Consider the following 9,195-nt stretch of genomic DNA (forward strand, 5'->3'; position numbering starts at 1 on the left):
TTTTTTTTTTTTTTTTTTTTTTTTTTTTGAGACGGAGTCTAGCTCTGTCACCCAGGCTGGAGTGCTGTGGCCGGATCTCAGCTCACTGCAAGCTCCGCCTCCCGGGTTCCCGCCATTCTCCTGCCTCAGCCTCCGGAGTAGCTGGGACTACAGGCGCCCGCCACCTCGCCCGGCTAGTTTTTTTGTATATTTTAGTAGAGACGGGGTTTCACCGTGTTCGCCAGGATGGTCTCGATCTCCTGAGCTCGTGATCCGCCCGTCTCGGCCTCCCAAAGTGCTGGGATTACAGGCGTGAGCCACCGCGCCCGGCTGTATTTTAGTTTTTAAATAAAATGTAGTTGCCTTGAATACGGGATCAGAATGTATTTCTGGGAAGAGGGAGAATAGCCCCAGAGAGAAGGAAGCAAAGAGAAAATCATAAGAATAATAAGAGGAAGGAGATCTTAAATTCCCAGAAAAGATAAGTAACTCAAATTATAGACTCCTGTTATTATCAAAATATAATTTTCAAAAAAATTTAAACTCATGGTTTTGATATATAACCTAGAGGGATGATAAAAGCTACCTCCAGGGGAGAGAGAGAGAGAGAGAGAGAGAGAATGTGTTTTCATGCCCACATAAGATTGAAATATATAATCAGTGCACAAAAAGAATACTGGAACAAAATTGCAATACTACATAAAAAATGATTAGTATCCAACAGGAAAATAATTGTAACATTTGAAGTTGTCTTATCTATGAGACAGAAACAATTTGAATCACTAATGGACACAAACAATTTGCAATTACCAATCCTCTGCAACTTAACATCTAACTTTATACAAGGTGGACATAAGCAATATTAAACAGAAAATTTGGACTAACCAAATTGAAAGTATAAGAACAGTGGGCCAGTTGATGTGGAAAAGAGTAGGAGTGGAGTCCTCTTAGGAGGCTGACTTTAAAACTGTATGCCTCACCAATTGAGTGGTCTATTATTGGGGGATTGCTAAAGGTTTTCAATCCATAAACAGACATTTTAAAGAAGATGTTTCAAGTACATTTTGTGGGCGACCTAACAAATCAATTCATATTAATAAAATATACCTCTAAATGTGTCATCCACTTTCCAGAAACCTCCAAACTGAAGGTGTGATGAATCAGTAACAGGTGAAGAGAAGAAAATATTCAAGGTCAGGGAGAGGGGTGTAAGTTCCAGCAATTTTTAAGTTGCATGGCTGGGACACCTACTATTGAATCCATAGATAATATCATTCTTTGTATGTCATGATTTAATAGCTTAGAACTGTCTTGGTACTTTCCGTTGTCCTTTCTGTTACTGCTTAAGCCTTGCCTGACTTCCTCATAAAGTTGAGAATTTCCTCCGGGCTTTATAATGATTTGACAGCAGACACAAGACACTTTGTGTTATGGTTGGCAGTTATGGTAACCCTAGCCACAGTTCAGTTGCAAAAAATCACACCTATAGCCTCCATTCTCACAATCCATTTCCAAAAGCATAAAAGATCTATTAGGGCCATAGACAAATCTGATGTTCAATTAAATGTACTTTGAGTTGGGAAATTCTAATAAAAGTCTTCAGTACTTGTAGGAATATGGTAAATGCAGAACTAGTTCTTCTGTGTATTATATTGATAGTCTTCCCAGAGGAGTAAATCTGGCTCTGAAATTGTGCAAATGTTCAATTTTTGTTAATTTTGTTAAGAAATAATCCAGTGTTTTTAAGCAATAGAATACTATAAACTGAAAAATAAATAAAGGAACACACAAAAATGTAAGTTTCTCTAGCAAGTCTGGCATCCTGGAGTATGAAGATATTTTCTTATTAATTCTTCTAATCTATGAGGATATCTTTTCATTTAGTAATTCTTCTTCAATTTCTTTCATCACTGTGTTATAGTTCTCCAGGTACAAATCTTACTCCTTTTTGATGAAATTTATTCCCAAATATCCTATTGTTTTTGATGCTATTGTAAAAGGGTTTGTTTCCACTTTTTGTTGATAAGGTATAGAGAAGCAACTAACTTCTGCATATCGATTTTTGTGTCTTGCAACTTTATTGAATTCATTTATTAATTCTAACAGGTTTTGGTGAGTATTAAGGTTTTCTGTATAGAAGATCTTGTCTTCTGCAAATGGAAATAATTAAAATCTTTCCTGATTTGAATGCCTTTTATTTCTTCCTCCTATCTGCTTGCTCTGGATAGGATTTTGATTACTATGTTGAATAGCAGTGGCAAGAATGGTCATTCTTGTCTTAGTCCTGATCTTAGAGCTTCAGCTTTTTACTATTGAGAATATGTTATTTGTGAGCTTGTCACACATAGCATTTTCTATGTTGTAGTATATTTCTTCTATACTTAACCTGAGAGTTTTTACCATGAAGAAATGTTGAATTTTTCTTAAACGCTTTTTATGCACCTATTAAGATGATCATGTGACTTTTATGTTTCATTCTGTTAACATGGAGAAACACATTTATTGATTTACACATGTTGAACTATCCTTGCATCTTACGGATAAATCCCACTTGATCACAGTATATGGTTCTTTTAATGTGCTGTTGAATTCAGTTTGCTAGTATCTTATTAAGGATTTTTGCACTTATGTTTATCAGGGATACTGGCTTATAATTTTCCTTTCTTATACTGTTCTTTTCCAGCTATAGTATCAAAGTAACGCTGCCCTTGTAAAATAAATTTGGAATTAGTTCTTCCCCTTCAGTTTTTTTGAAAGTTTTGAGAAGAATTTACTGTATTCTTCTCAAAATGTTGATACAATTTAACAGGGAAGGCATGAGGTCCTGGGCTTTTCTGTGTTGAAAGATCTTTGGTTAGTGATTCAGTCTCCTTACTCGTTATTTGCCCTTCCAGATTTTCTATTTCTTTATAATTCACTCTGGGTAGGTTGTATGTTTCTAGGAATTTATTTATTTATTCTAGGTTATTTAATTTGTGTATAATGGTTCATAGTAGTCTTTTGTGATTCTTTGTTTTTGTGTGATATCAGTGTATTGTCTCTTTCACTTACAGTTTTATTTATTCAAGTCCTCTTTTTTCTTTTTTTTTTTTTCTGGATTCTCTATTTTATTTCATTTTTCTTGCCAACTTTTATTTTAGGTTCAAGGAGTACATAAGATGGTTTGTCACATGGGTAAATTGTGTGTTATGGGGGTTTTGTGTAAATATATTTTTGTCACCCAGATGTTCAGCTTAATACCTAATATGTAGTTTTTCGATCCTTACCTTCTTCCCACCCTCCACCTTAAAGAAGCCTCTGATATTTATTGTTCCCTTCTTTGTGTACCTGTATACTCAGTGTTTAGCTCCCACTTATAAGGATGAACATGCAGTATTTAGTTTTATGTTTCTCTGTTAATTTGCCTAGGATAATGGCCTCCATCTCCATCTATGTGGCTGCAAAAGACATAATTTTGTTCTTTCTTATGGCTACATAGTATTCTATGGTGTACATGTGCCACATTTTCTTTATTCAGTTCACTGTTGAACATTTAGATTGATTCCTTGTCTTTATTATTGTGAATGGTACTGTGATGAACATACATATGCGTGTGTCCTTATAGTTTCTATAGTAGAATACTTTAGAATTCTTTTGGTATATGCCCAGTAATGGGATTGCTGGGTAGAATGGTAGGTCAATTTTAAGTTCTTTGAGAAATCTTCAGACTGCTTTCCACAGTGGCTGAAGTAATTTATATACCCCTAGCAGGGAATAAGTGTTCCCTTTTTCCTGCAGCTTCATCAGCATCTATTATTTTTCGGATTTTTAAAAATAGCTATTCTCACTGGTGTGAGATGGTCTCTCATTGTGGTTTTGATTTGTATTTCCCTAATGATTAATGATATTGAGCATTTGTAATATGTTTGTTGTTCACATCCATGTCTTCTTTTGTGAGGTGTCTGTTCATGTCGTTCACCCATTTTTTTAATGGCCTTGTTTATTGCTTGTTGATTTAAGTTCCTCATAAATTCTGGATATTAGACCTTTGTTGGATGCATAGCTTACAAATATTTTCTCCCATTCTGTGAATTGTCTGTTTACTATGTTTATAGTTTCTTTTGTTGTGCAGAAGCTCCTTAGTTTAATTAGGTCTGACTTGTCAATTTTTTGTTTTTGTTGCAATTGCTTTTGGAGTCTTCATCATGCAGTCTTTGCTACGGCCAATATCCAGAATATTTCTTAGGTTTTCTTCTAGGGTTTATAAAACATAATTTTTAGTTTTATATTTAAGTCTTTAATCCATCTTGAGTTGATTCTTGTATATGGTAAAAGGAGGGGGTGCAATTCCAATCTTATCCATATGACTAGCCAGTTATCCCAGCACCACTTATTTAGTAGGGTGTTCTTTCCCCATTGATTGTTGTTGGTAGCTTTGTCAAAGATCAGATGGTTGTAGGTGTTCAGCTTTATTTCTGGGTTCTCTAACCTGTTCCATTGGTGTATGTGTCTGTTTTTGTACTACAATCATGCTGTTTTAGTTATTCCAGCATTGCAGTATAGTTTGAAGTTGGGTAGATGCTTCTGGCTTTGTTCTTTGTTTCTTTGACTGCTTTGGCTATTTGGGTTCTGTGTTGGGTGCCAAGGTATTTTAGAATAGTTTTTTTTTTTCTCTATTTGAATGCCTTTTAGTTTTTTCTCTTGCCTTATTACTCTGGCTAGGGCTTCCAGTACTATGTTGAATAGGAGTGGTGAGTGTGGGGGTTCTTGTCTTGTTTCAGTTCTCAAGGGGAATGCTTCCTGCTTTTGCCTGTTCAGTCTGACGTTGGCAGTGGGTTTACCATAGATGGCTCCTATTATTTTGAGGTATGTTTCTTCAATGCCTAATTTGTTGATGCTTTTAATGTAAAGGGATATTGAAGTTTGTTGAAAGTCTTTATTGTGTCTATTGGGGTGATCATGTGGTTTTTGGTTTTAGTTCTGTTTTGTTTTTAGTTCTGTTTTATGTTTTTAGTTCTGCATACACAAATCAACACAATTATTGATTTGTGTATGTAGAACCAACCTTGCATCCTGAAAACACAGTCTACTTGATTATAATGGATTAGCTTTTTCTATACTTCTGGATTTGATTTGAAAGCATTTTATGAAGATTTTTGCATCTATGTTCCCCAGGGATATTGGCCTAAAGTTCTTTTTATTCTTTTTTTTTTTTTTTTTGCTTGTGTCTCCATCAGGTTTTCATTTCAGACTGATGCTTTCCTCATAGAATGAGATGGGGAGGATCCCCTCCTCCTCAATTTTTTGGAAAAGTTTCAGGAGCATTGGTACTAACTCTTCTTTATATATCTGATTGAATTCAGCTCTAAATCACTCTGGTCCAGGGCTTTTTTCTGGTTGGTAGGTTTTTAATTATTGATTCAATTTTGGAATGCATTACTGGTCTCTTCAAGAGTCCAATTTCTTCCTGGTTCAATGTTGGGAGGTTGTATGTTTCCAGAAATTTATTCATTTCTTCTAACTTTTCTACTTTATATGCACAAATATGTTCATAATAGTCGCTGAGGATTTTTGTATTTCTGCTTGGTCCATGGTAATGTCCTGTTTGTCATTTCAGATTGTGTTTATTTAGTTCTTCTCTCTTTGTTTTTGTATTAGTCTAGCGAGTGGTCTATCAATCCCATTTATTCTTTCAGTGGAACAACTTTTATTCTTGTTGATCTTTTGCATAGTTCTACTCATCTCCATTTCATTCAGTTCAGTTCTGATTCTGTTTATTTCTTTTCTTCTGCTAACTTTGGTGTTGATTTACTCATTTTTCTAGTTTCTCTAGGTATGATACTCAGTTGGTAATTTGATATCTTTCTATGTTTTTGATGTAGGCATTTAGCACTATAAGCTTTCCTCTTATCACTGCTTTAGCTGTGTCCCAGAGATTCTGATGTGTTGTATTTTTGTTTACATTTGTTTCAAATAATTTGATTTCTACCTTAATTTCTTTGTTTACTCCAAAGTCAATCAGGAACAGATTGTTTAATTTTCATTTAATTCTATGATTTCAAATGATCTTCTTAGTATTGATTTCTATTTTTATTGTGCTGTGGACTGAGAGTATGACCGGCATGATTTCGGTTTTTTTAAATTTGTTGAGAATTACTTTATGGCCAACATATGATCAATTTTAATGTATGTGCCATATGAAGAGGATAAGAATGTATATTTTGTTGTTTTGGGGTGTAGAGCTCTGTAGATGTCTGTTAGGTCCACTTGATCGATATTTAGTTCAGGTTCTGAGTATCTTTTTAAATTTTCTGCCTCAATGATCCATCTAATATTGTCAGTGGGGTTTTGAACTCTCCCACTATTATTGTGTAGTTACCTAAGTCTCTTCATAAGTCTCTAAGAACTTGTTTTACAAATCTTGGTGCTTCAGTGTTAGGTGTATGTATACCTAGTACAGTTAAATCTAGTTGTTGAATTGAATATCATTATGCAGTGCCCTTCTTTTTCCTTTTTCAAAGTTGTTAGGTTAAAGTATGTTTTGTCTGAAATAAGAAAAGCAACCCCTGCTCTTTTTTGTTTTCTTTTTGCTTGGTATATCTTTCTCCATCCGTTTATTTTGAGCTGAAGTCTGTCCTCGCATTAGATGGGTTCCTTGAAGACAGCATATTATTGGGTCTTGGTTTTTTTTTTTTTTATTTATTTACAGAGTCTTGCTCTGTTGCCAGGCTGGAGTGCAGTGGTGTGATCTCGGCTCAGTACAACCTCTGCCTCCTGGGTTCAAGTGATACTCCTGTCCCAGCCTCCCAAGCAGCTGGGACTACAGGCATACACCACCACAGCTAATTTTTGTATTTTTAGTAGAGATGAGGTTTCACCATGTTATCCAGGATGGTCTCAATCTCTTGACCTCATGATTCACCCACCTTGGCTTCCCAAAGTGCTGGATTACAGGTATGAGCCACCATGCCTGTCCAGGTCTTGCTTTTTTATCAAACTCACCATTCTATGCCTTTTAAATGGGGCATTTAGCTAGTTTACATTAAGGTTAATAGTGACATATGAGAATTTGTGTTTTTAGCTGGTTGTTATGTAGACTTGATTGTGTAGTTGCTTCACAGTGTCAATGATCTAAGTACTTCAGTGTGTTTTTTTTGGTGGCCAGTAGCAATCTTTCCTTTCCATGTTTAACACTCCCTGAAGGACCGCTTGTAAGGTAGGTCTGGTGGTGATGAATTGCCTTAGCATATGCTTATCTGAAAATATTTTTTTTTCACCTTTACTTATAAAGTTTAGCTTGGCTGGATATGAAATTATTGGTTGAAATTTCTTTTTTTTTTTTTTTTTTTTGAGGGTGCTGAATGTATGTTCCCGATCTCTTCAATCTCTTCTGGCTTGTAAGGTTTATGTTGATAGGTCCACTCTGCCTAATGAGGTTCCCTTTGTAGATTATCTGTCCCTTCCTTCTAGTTGCCTTTAATATTTTTTCTTTCACATTGATCTTTGGGAATCTGATGACTATGCATCTTGAGGATGGTACTCTTTTATAGTATCTTGCAGGGGCTCTCAATTTTCTGAATTTGAATGTCAAACTTTCTAGTGAAGTTAGGAAAATTTTCATGGATAATAGCTTCAAACATATTTTCCAAGTTGCTTGTTCTCTCTCCTTCTCTTTCAGGGATACCAATGATTCATAGTTAGGTCTCTTTACATAATTCCATATTTCTCAGAGATTATTTTTAAATTTTTAAATTATTTTTTCTTTATTTTTGTTTTATTGAGTTAATTAAAATAACTGGTCTTTGAGCTCTGAGATTCTTTCCTTAGTTTGGTCTATTTTGCTGTTAGTACTTCCGATTGTGCTATGAAATTCTTGTAAAGAGCTTTTCACCTCTATTAGACAAGTTTGACTGTTTCTTTAGATGGCTATTTTGTCTTTTATCTCTTGAATTATTCTACTGGATTCCTTGGATTCCTTGGAATAGGTTTCAACTTTTTCTTGAATCTCTATGATCTTTGTTGCCATCAGATTCTGAATTCCATGCCTGTCATTTCAGCTACTTCATTCATTTCAGATAAAACCATTGCTGGGGAGCTAGTGCAGTCATTTGAAGGTAAGGAGACACTGTCCTTTATAGGTGCCAGAGTTCTTGAGCTGGTTCTTTCTCATCTGCATGTGCTGATTTTTATGTAACTATGGTATAATTTGAATATAGTCAGTTGGCTTCATTTCTGGATGTTTTTAGGTGGCTGAGGCTTTGTGTAGGGTCTTTATTTGTGGCTGAATTGTTGTCCTTTCTTTAACATGGGGATATATTAGCAAAGTATTTTTGGTGTTGAAGTTTGGGCTGTGATCCAGTAGATGGTGCCTAAGTGTAATGACTGGGATAAGCTCTTGCTCAGCCATGTCACTATTAATGTATTTTCTTGTGTTTGCAGCTATGCTCCCTTTCAGTGCTCTGAGAGTATGAGCTCCTCTTCCACTCAAGTGCTGGTCTCAGATCATGGTTTGGCATTCCCAGGCTGCACACCACATCCCTGGGGTCAGCTCAAGCTTTTTGTTGTATTCTCATCTTGGGGATGGCAGGAGCAGGGACCTTGGCAATAGCATTGGTAGATAACCTTTCACTTGTCTCTCAGGGATTCCCCCCAAGAGAAACACAATTCCACTGCTAATCAAAACAATCAGCCAGGGGTGTGGTGGCTGCATTGTGGGCCCAAGACAGGGGGGCCTTGTCTGATTACTAGCAGGGGGTCTCACAGGGAAGACAGTTTGCCCTTTTCTCTGTAGGATGGCTGTAGCATGTTGGAGGTGAAAGTGAAGCACTCAGGCTCTTTGATTTTTCCCCAGTATTGTGTCAGCAAGGGCGGGTATTGCTGTAGCAGCAGTAGAAAGGGAGTTGTCAGTTGCTTCTGCAAGCTCCACCCCCAACAGACATAAAGCTACTGCAAAGGGAAATGTTCAGTAGAGGGTAGGGCAGCTGCACTGCCATCCCAAGCCAGTTGCTTTGCCTAGTGAAGAGCAGAGGATCAGGGGCTCAAAGTGAAGAGAAGGCTTCACTCTGTATGGTGGTTGCATCATGCTGGAGGTGCCAGCAAAGTAATCATGGTCTTTGTTCCTTAGACTATGGGCCACAAAGGTGGTACCATTGCAGCAGCAATGGCAGAGAGCCTGTAAATTGTCTCTGAGAACTTTACCCCAGAGAAACCAGAGTCATCACTGACTGACATAATCAA

Source organism: Theropithecus gelada, chromosome 5, assembly GCF_003255815.1.
Source record: "Theropithecus gelada isolate Dixy chromosome 5, Tgel_1.0, whole genome shotgun sequence".
NCBI classification, from domain to species: Eukaryota; Metazoa; Chordata; class Mammalia; order Primates; family Cercopithecidae; genus Theropithecus; species Theropithecus gelada.